At 38.5% G+C, this 9,815-nt stretch overlaps 1 pseudogene; it reads right to left on the bottom strand.

Moving 5' to 3' along the window:
* Positions 1 to 1,024: 1,024 nt before the first annotated feature.
* Positions 1,025 to 9,436, bottom strand: LOC133058702 (UDP-glucuronosyltransferase 2B4-like; annotated as a pseudogene).
* Between the last annotated feature and the right edge of the window lie 379 nt (positions 9,437 to 9,815).

The raw sequence follows: 9,815 nt of genomic DNA, 5'->3' as shown, positions 1-9,815 counted from the left end.
AGTTAAATTATAACTCCTTTGCCTCAAATAAATAGGTTACATAAATAGTCAGCAGATGTGGAAATCAGATGAAAGGGCAAAGTGTAGACTACTTCGAGATTATAAGTGTATTTATATTGATTTTTCAGTGCTATCACCCAGCTAAAAGTCAATGATCTTGTACACACAAATCAGTTGTATCAATTATGTAAGAAGGAAGACTGGTGTAAAACAATAACAAGTGAGAGGCCCTTATGTCTTCTGTCACTTTGACATGGAATGAGAGAAAGGTGACATCAACAAGATGGAACATTAGGAGATCCCAACACTTGCATCCTTCACAGAAACAAGGAAAACAATAAATGAACAACTATGAACCAATATAAATTACTTTTCAAAATTTCTGGGCTACAATGAAGAAGCAGTGGAAACCCTGCAGGTTGCAAAATCTGAGGACTACTGTGTAGAAAAGCATGGGAAAGATTTTACCCCCACACCCCTTCCTTCAGTTCAGAGGAGCTTGGCACGGGCAGAGATCCCCTCGGAGGGATTTCAGCCCATGAGGAACAATCACGCAAGGGAACTCCGGCAACCTCATCATCATGACCTTTGCAGCCTTGCTCCTGCGTGCTTCCACAGTGCACACCTACACTGATTCAGCTGTCCAGGGGCCCTGCTGCTGTGTCCTTCCTGAGGCTGGAAATGCCACTGTGGTGAGACCTGACCTTGGGGTCAAGGAGTCTCCGCATCTCTCCTGTACCCAATTTCCCTGATCGAGGTGTCACAGTGCCTTACTATCTGTGCAACTAGAGTTTCTGATCTGTGCCCAGCTCCCAGGTTCTAAGTCAGTGACTTGTCCTTAAGAACTGTGGCCATGCTGCTATTTATTTGGGTCTCACCCTGTTATTCCTAATTCTGGTTTTGACTGGCCATTACCCAGGCTGAGCTGCTACTGTTTCACACACCATTCCTGGGTCGTGAGACATGGCTTTAGCCTGTCATTGCTGGGGCACCAGTGCAGATACTCTGTGCCTCAACATGGGTCCTAGTCAGGGTTCCGATCCACAATTACCATGTTCACACCACTGCTTCTCTGCACCTCACCCTTGGGGCCCAACATGTGACTCTGATAGGTCATTACTAGGAACATAACCACTGAAGTTGTCTCCCTTCCTCTGTGGCCAGAAGTGGAACTTGGACTCATCATCCCCAGGCTGTGCATCCCAGGTACAGCAGCTGGGCCTGGGCCACTGCACAGCCCTGTCATCTCAGGGCCTAAACCACCGCTGCCTTCCCCCACCTCTCAAATATATTGTTAAATAACCATGTCATATGTCTAGAAATGCAACTAAACACAGCTTACTTGCTTGCTTCTTATATTTGTTAAGAGAAGAAAGGAGAAGATTTATGCACTTACACTATCTTACATAGTTGCTTCTCTTTACCAGGGCCCTTTAGTCTATCACCGTGACTAAGATTGTAGTCTAGGTTTACTTTCCTCAGTCAGAGGCCTTCCTTCAAGTTCTATAAGGCAGATTTCCCAGTAATAAACTCTTCTTTGGGGTGATAGGGAGTATAAGACTATTTATATTTTGCCTTCATTTTAAAATAAGTATTTATTTATTTTTGGTTGTGCTAGATCTTTGCTGCTGCGAGAGCTTTCTCTAGCTTCAGAAGTAGGGGCTAATCTTTCATTTCAGTGGCTTCTCCTATTACCTAGCACAGACTCTAGGGCATCTGGGGTTCAGTAGTTGTGGCAGGTGGCCTCAGTGGTTGGGGCTGCTGGGCTTCAAAGCTCAGGCTCACTACTTGTGGTTCATGGACCTGGTTGTGGTGCATTGTGCTCTGCGCCATCTGGGATTCTCCTGGATCAGTGATCAAAGCCATGTCTTTTGCATTGGCAGATGCGTTCTTTTCCACTGAGCCACCAGGGAACCCCATGACCTCATTTTTGAAAGATAGTTTTTCTTGGTATAGAATTTTTGGCTTACAGGTTTGTCTTTTAGCACTTTCAATATATCATCTCACTGCCAGAGAACATTCCTTGTGTCTAATGAGAAATAAGCAATATCTTGGAATTCACTTGTAAGGATGAATTATTTTTCTTTCAACACTTCAAGACTGTCTGTTTTTAGTTTTCAATACTTCATTAGTGTCTGTGTATGACTCTTCAATATTTATCGTTCTTGGAATTAATTGGACAATTGGGTTGCACAGAATAATGTTTTACATCAGAATTGGGTCGCTTTCAGGGATTATTTTTTTAATATTTTACTCTGCACCTTTTTCTTCTGGCACTCCATTTTGTGTATGTTAGTGTGCTTTATTACTTCTATGGCCATGCCACTGTGAACACACCCTCTCGTCTGATCTCAGAAGCTAAGCAGATTAGTACATAGGGCTTCCCTGGTGGCTCAGATGGTAAAGAACCTGCTTGCAATGCAGGAGAGCTGGGTTAGATCCCTGAGGGAATGGCAACCCATGCCAATGTTCTTGCATGGAGAATCCCCATGTTCAGAGGAGCCTAGAGGGCCACAGTCCTGCCAGTGGGGTCACAAATTCGGACACAACTGAGGGACTGAGCACACACAGCATGTGCACCATTCTCTGAGTCTCTGTTCACTTTTCTTTATTCTTTTCTTCCCTTTTCTTTGGATTATGTTAACTTATTGATCTCTCTTCAAGTTCACTTACTTTTTCATCAGCTTCTTCAAATCTACTGTTAACTCCAGCTTGTGAATTTTTCATTTCAGATATAGAAATTTTCAGCTCCAAAATTTCCATTTGTTACTTTTGTAAAATATGATTTCTATCCCTTATTTATAGACTCTATTAGATGGAACCTTGTTATTATCCTTCTGTTCTATAAAAAAGTTTCCTGAATGTAGCTTGTATGCTTATAAGAATTTATCCATTTTTCTAAGTTCTCCAGTTTGTAGGAATATTTTCTACAATCCTATATTCATAATAGTCTCATATAATCTTTTATATTTTTAAATTTTAGTTTCTAATTTTATCAATTTGAGTGTTTTGCCTTTTTGATAGTTTCCTTTGGTTCACTGAGCCCATTGGCAATGGCTATTTTGAAGTATTTTCCTGTTAGAGCCAATCATTTACCATCTCACAGGAAGATTCTATTGCCTCTTTTCTCCCTCTGTAGGTCACATACTTTATTTCTTTGTATGTTTTGTGAAATTATTGTTTAACTGTTATATTTAGACAGTGGAGTGTAGCAACTCCAATTCCACATATTGTTACTCTTATATATTTAGTGACTACATGGACTATTTAATGAAGTCTTTTTCCATTACAGTGTAAAACGTCTGATGTAGCTATTTAGAGTATGCAGCCTCGGACATATTCACATTCCCTGGCTGGTAGCTTTCATCAATTGTTGAGTGATTTGCTACATATATATATATACATATATATATATATGTAGCATATATATATATATATATATATATATATATCCTATATATATATATATAGGATACTTTTCAAGGATACTTTTGAAGTCAATGTTTGAGATGTGTTCTGACCTCAGGAAGGCTCTTAGCTATGTCTTTCTCTGGTTTTCTATGATAAACCAGCTTGCAAATGGTTTAGCTTGAATCTGTCATGAAGTCATAAGCTTCCTCATAACTGCTTATCAACAAAATATTTCATAGTTTGAGGGAACTCTTAGGCTTGACCTTCCCATGTGAAATGAAGTGAATATATAGTCTCTCAGTCGTGTGCAACTCTTTGTGACACCATGGACTGTAGCCCACCAGGCTCCTCTGTCCACAGAATTCTCCAGGGAAGAACACTGGAGTGGGTTGCCAGATCCTTCTCCAGGGGATGTTCCTGACCCAGGGATAGAACCCATTCTCTTGTACTGCAGGCATTTTCTTTACCATCTGAGCCACTAGGGAAGCCCTGACCTTTCCATAGTCTGTTTCAAATAAAATGAGTTTCTTTGTAGGATCTTGGAGATCTCTGTTTCAGTTCCTGCATCGCCCTATGAACAAACCCTCTGAACTCTGGCTTCGAGAGCTGGCGATAGGGACAATGGCACAGTTCTTTCTGAGTGATATCATTGCTTTGGGTGTAAACCAAAGTTTGCCTCTTTTCATAATAGAAATTCCACATAAGTTAAATAAGCAGGGTGACAATAGACAGCCTGGATGTACTCCTTTCCAAATGTGAAACAGTCCTTTGTTCCCTGTAGCAGAGTATATCATGCAAAATGCCAGGCTGGATGAATCTCAAGCTGGAATCAAGATTGCTGGAAAAATATCAACAACCTCAGATATGCAGGCTTCCCTGGTAGCTCAATCGGCAAAAAATCTACCTGCAGTGCAGGACACCCCAGTCTGATCCCTGGGTTGGGAAGATCCCCTGGAAAAGGAAATCGCAACCCACTCCAGTATTCTTGCCTGGAAAATCCAGTGGACAAGATCCTGGAGGGATACAGTCCATGTGATAGCAACATTCAGACACAAGTTAGCAAGTAAACCCCCACCATCACTCTAATGGCAGAAAGTAAAGAGGAAACAAGGAGCCTCTTGAGGGAGAAAGTGAAGCGGGAAAAAGCTGGCTTAAAACTCAGCATTCAACAAACTAAGATTGTGGCATCTCTTCCCATTACTTCAAGGCAAATAGATGGGGAAAAAGCAGAAACAGTGACAAAGTTTATTTTATTGGGCTCTAAAGTCACTGCAGATGGTGATTGCAGCCATGAAATTAAAAAACACATGCTCCTTGGAAGGAAAGCTGTGACAAACCTAGACAGGATATTAAAAAGCAGAGACATCATGTTGCCAATAAAGGTCCATACAGTCAAAGCTATAGTTTTCCAGTAGTCATGTATGGATGTGAGATTTAAACCATAAACAAGGCTGAGCACTGAAGAATTGTTGCTTTTGAACTGTGGTGCTGGAGAAGACTCTTGAGAGTTCTTTAGACAGCAAGGATATTGAACCAGTCAATCCTAAAGAAGATCAGGCCTGAATATTCATTGGAAGGACTGATGCTGCAGCTGAATCTCCAATACTCTGACCACCTGATGCAAAGAGCTGATTCATTGAAAAAGACCCTGTTGCTGGGAAAGATTGAGGGCAGATGGTGAAAAGGGCAACAGAAGACGAGATGGATGATATCATTGACTCGGTGGACATGAGTTTGAGCAAACTTAGGGAGATAGTGAAGGGCAAGGAAGCCTGGCGTTCTGCAGTTCATGGTGTTGCAAACAATCTGACACAACTTAGTGACTGAAGAAAAAAAAAAGATGTTAGTTCTATTTTTAATTTTTATATCAATACTACACTGTTTAGATTACTGCAGCTTTTTTTTTTTCTATTTATTTTTATTAGTTGGAGGCTAATTACTTTATAGTATTGTAGTGGTTTTTGCCATACATTGACATGAATCAGCCATGTATTTACATGTATTCCACATCCCGATCCCCCCTCCCGCCTCCCTCACCACCCCATCCTTCTGGGTCTTCCCAGTGCACCAGCCCCGAGCACTTGTCTCGTGCATCCAACCTGGGCTGGTGATGTTTCACCCTTGATAATACACATGTTTCAGTGCTGTTCTCGCAAAACATCCCACCCTCACCTCCTCCCACAGAGTTCAAAAGTCTGTTCTGTATATCTGTGTCTCTTTTTCTTTTTTGCATATAGGGTTATCGTTACCTTCTTTCTAAATTCCATATGTATGTGTTAGTATACTGTATTGGTCTTTATCTTTCTGGCTTATTTCACTCTGTATAATGGGCTCCAGTTTCATCCATTTCATTAGAACTGATTCAAAAGAATTCTTTTCAATGGCTGAGTAATATCCCACGGTGTAATTGTACCACAGCTTCCTTATCCGTTCCTCTGCTGATGGGCATCTAGGTTGCTTCCATGTCCTAGCTATTATAAACAGTGCTTCGATGAACATTGGGGTGCACGTGTCTCTTTCAGATCTGGTTTCCTCGGTGTTTATGCCCAGAAGTGGGTTTGCTGGGTCATATGGCAGTTCTATTTCCAGTTTTTAAAGAAATCTCCAAATGGTTCTCCATAGCGGCTGTACTAGTTTGCATTCCCACCAACTGCAACTTTGTAATATAGTCTGAAGTCTAGGAGGCTTATACCTCCTGCCTTTCCCCCACTCAGGATTACTCTCCCAATTCTGCATCTTTTATAGTTCCATATAAACTTTTGGATTATTGATTCTAGTTTTCTGTGAAAAATGTCATGGGTAAATTAATAGCGATCACGTTAAATTTGTAGATAGCTTTGGGTAGTATTGCAATTTTAACAATATTAATTCTTCTAATCCAAGAGCATGGGATGTCTTTCCATTTCTTTGAATCCTCTTTTATTTCCTTTATTCAAGTTTTACAGTTTTCAGCATGTAAGTCTTTCATTTTCTTGGTCAGGTTTATTCATATGTGTTTTATTTTTTGGGTACAATTTTTAAAGAGGTTATCTTTTTAAACTTTCTCATTCTGATATTTCAATATTAGTAAAAAGAAATGCAACAGATTTTTGTAAATTAATCCTGTATCCTGCTAGCTTGCTGAAATTGTATTATTAGTTCTAATAGCTTTTATGTGGGGACTCTAGGATTCTCTGCATAGAGTATCATGTCATCTGCAAATACTGAAAGTTTTTCTTCTCTTGCAGTTTGGACACGTTTTATTTCTTTTTCCTATCTACTTTCTGTGGCTACAAATTTACATACAGTGTTGAATAGAGGCAGTAATGTGGTATCCTTGTCTTGTTCCTGGATTTAGCAATAAGGCTTTATCATTGTTGAGTATTATGTTTGCTGTGGGTTTATTGTCAATGACGTTTACTATGTTGTAAAACATTTCCTCATCAAATGTGCTCGTTTTAATGAGAATTTTATCATGAATAGATATTGGACTTTGGTAAATGCTTTTTTCATATCTACTGAGATAATCGTGTTTTGTTTTTTTTTTTTTTTTTTAATTTCACATCCATTTTGCTTCCTGTATTTGGATATATGTTGTCTTTTTTAGATTTGGGATGCTTTCATCTGTAATTTCTTCAAATACATTTTTGGTCTCTTCTCCTTCTGGAACACTATATGTGTCAGTTGGCACCTTTTAGATTATGCCATAGATCTCTTATGCTGCTTTCATTTTTTTTAAATTTGTTTTTCTGTCTGCTGTTTTAATAGGTGATATCTGTTATTTTCTCTTCTAGATCACTTGTTTGTTCTCCTGTGGCATTTAGTCAGCTATTCATTGTATCTAGATTGCTTTTTATCTCAGAAATTGAATTATTTATTTTTTAATCATTGATATTTAAAATTTCTAATTCCTTTTCTAGTCATATGTGTTTATATCTATAATTTTTTCTTAATTCAACTGACATTTTTATTACCTTCTTTTTAAACTTGGTGTCTAGTAGATGGGTGATGCCAGTTTCATCAGTTATTCTTTCAGGAGATTACTCTTGCTCTTTTGATTAGGAGTATTTCCTCCGCTGTCCTTCATGGAACACTTATATTCCATAAATGTTGTGAGCATTCCTCTGCAGTCCTTTATGGAATGTCCTTTAAAGAACATTTCATGCAAAGATGGGCACAATAAAGGACAGAAATGATATGGACCTAACAGAAGCAAAAGATATGAAGAAGAGATGGCAAGAATACACAGAAGAACTATGCAAAAATATTTTATAACCCAGATAACCACGATGGTGTGATCACTCACCTAGAGCCAGACATCCTGAAATGTTAAGTCAAGTGGGCCTTAAGAAGCATCACTATGAACAAAGTTAGTGGAGGTGATGGAATTCCAGTTAAGCTATTTCAACTCCTAAAAGTAGATGCTGTGAAAAAGCTGCCCTCAACATGCCAGCAAATTTGGAAAACTCAGCAGTGGCCACAACTGGAAAATGTCAGTTTTCATCTCAATCCCCAAAGCAGGGCAATGCCAACGAATGCTCAAATAACCACATGATTGCACTCATTTCACGTGCTAGCAAAGTAATGCTCAAAATTCTCCAAGCTAGGCTTCATATGGTACATGATCGGAGAACTTCCAGATGTTCAAGCTGGTGTCCAAATGCTGCCTAGATATTTGTGCTACAAATATGTGTGTAATTTTCAATGTGCATGTCTTTATTTATCAAGATGTTTTATGAGATTTCTAATGACTTAAAATTTTTAAATTCCAAAGAAAGAAAATTTATGAGTTTGATTTATAGTCAGTTGCAGGAGTCCTAAATGCTTCAACTTTTGTATATGACTTCCTGCTGTCCGATACTACTAACGGACTTCAGGGTTCTAGCTTGTCTTATAACTTATGTGTTTCCATAATATTTGAAAGATTGATGGGCCATTTTGTGTTTTTATTTCACTGTTTCACTTTTTTGAGACAAATTTTTCTGGATTTTTATATATATATATATATATATATATATATTTTTTGGATTTATATTTATATGAACTACCCTTCATGGCACTAGGAAAGATAGGACTTAATCCTACCAAATAAGGACACAAATTACCTAAGTATTATTTGTTGTTTAGTTGCTAAGCATTTCTAACTCTTTTGTAACCCCATGGACTGTAGCCTGCCAGGCTCTTCTGTCCATGAAATTTTACAGGCAAGAATAATGGGGTGGGTTGCCATTTCCTTCTCCAGGGAAGTATCCTGACCCAGGGATCTAGCCCATGTTTCCTGCATTGGCAGGCAGATGCTTTACTGCTGAGCTCTCAGGGAAGCATGACTTACCTAGTACTTCACTGTGAAACTGATTCCACTTCTTCTCATCGTACAGCTGGAACCAAAAGTCAAAATAAGAAACATATATCATAGTTTTGACCCTCTCTATGAATGTCATGTGGCCACTTAATTCCGCAAACATAACAGGTACATAGGATGGTGGAAATAGAAGGCTTTTGCTATTCTTTTCAATTGAATAGCCAGGCGAAGAGTAGAGACTGTACACTAGAGGTGGTTTAAGTATCTCAGCCAGCAAATCTCCACAGGGTCCAACAGCATCTGCAAGAATGACATCAAACCTCGATTCCTGCAGTTTTGTCATAAGTTTCTTGTCTGAAACAACTGCTTCACATATGTTTATACCAATATCTGAAAATTCCCAAAATAAACTTTGCATTGTTGAAAGATCGAGCCAAAAGAAATCTTTGACGAAAAACATCCATTTATTGATAAGAAGCTTGACAGCATCCTCAAAATCATCTTTAGTTGAAGATGTAGGGTAAATCTCAAACTTCATAGCAGATGGTTTATTGGAGTCAGTGAGAGTGAAAGCCGAAGATATTAGAACAGTCACCTCATGACCCTTGGAGACAAGTCCATTCAAAATTGCCTTTATCATCATCCAATGACTAAATTCCACTGGCCACACCAGCACATTTGCACAACTCCCAGAGCTAAATATCAATTCAGCTGTAGCAGCAGCAGAAGTGAGAGCCATTTCATAGGCGTCTTGCTCGTATGCAAGGAATTTAAGGAATTACATGTTTTTAAGGAATTTATTATTATTTATGTATTATTTGTTTATTTTTTATTATTTATTATTTATTTAAGGAATTTATTATTATTATTATTCCTTATTTTAAGGAATTACTGTATCCTATTGCTATTGCTCAGGCTTATATCCAGAAGAAATCCCTCAGCAAGTTAAATTATAACGCCTATGCCTCAAATAAGTAGATTACACAAATAGTCAGCAGATGTAGAAAACAGGTGAAATGGTAAAGTTGTAGAATGCTTCAATATTGTCCTTGCTTTCACCCATCTAAAAGTTGATGACCTTGTACACACAAATGAATTATATCAATTATATGATTTAAGAAAG

Source organism: Dama dama, chromosome 6 (assembly GCF_033118175.1).
Source record: "Dama dama isolate Ldn47 chromosome 6, ASM3311817v1, whole genome shotgun sequence".
NCBI lineage: Eukaryota > Metazoa > Chordata > Mammalia > Artiodactyla > Cervidae > Dama > Dama dama.
This window is presented reverse-complemented; position numbering and strand designations above follow the sequence as displayed.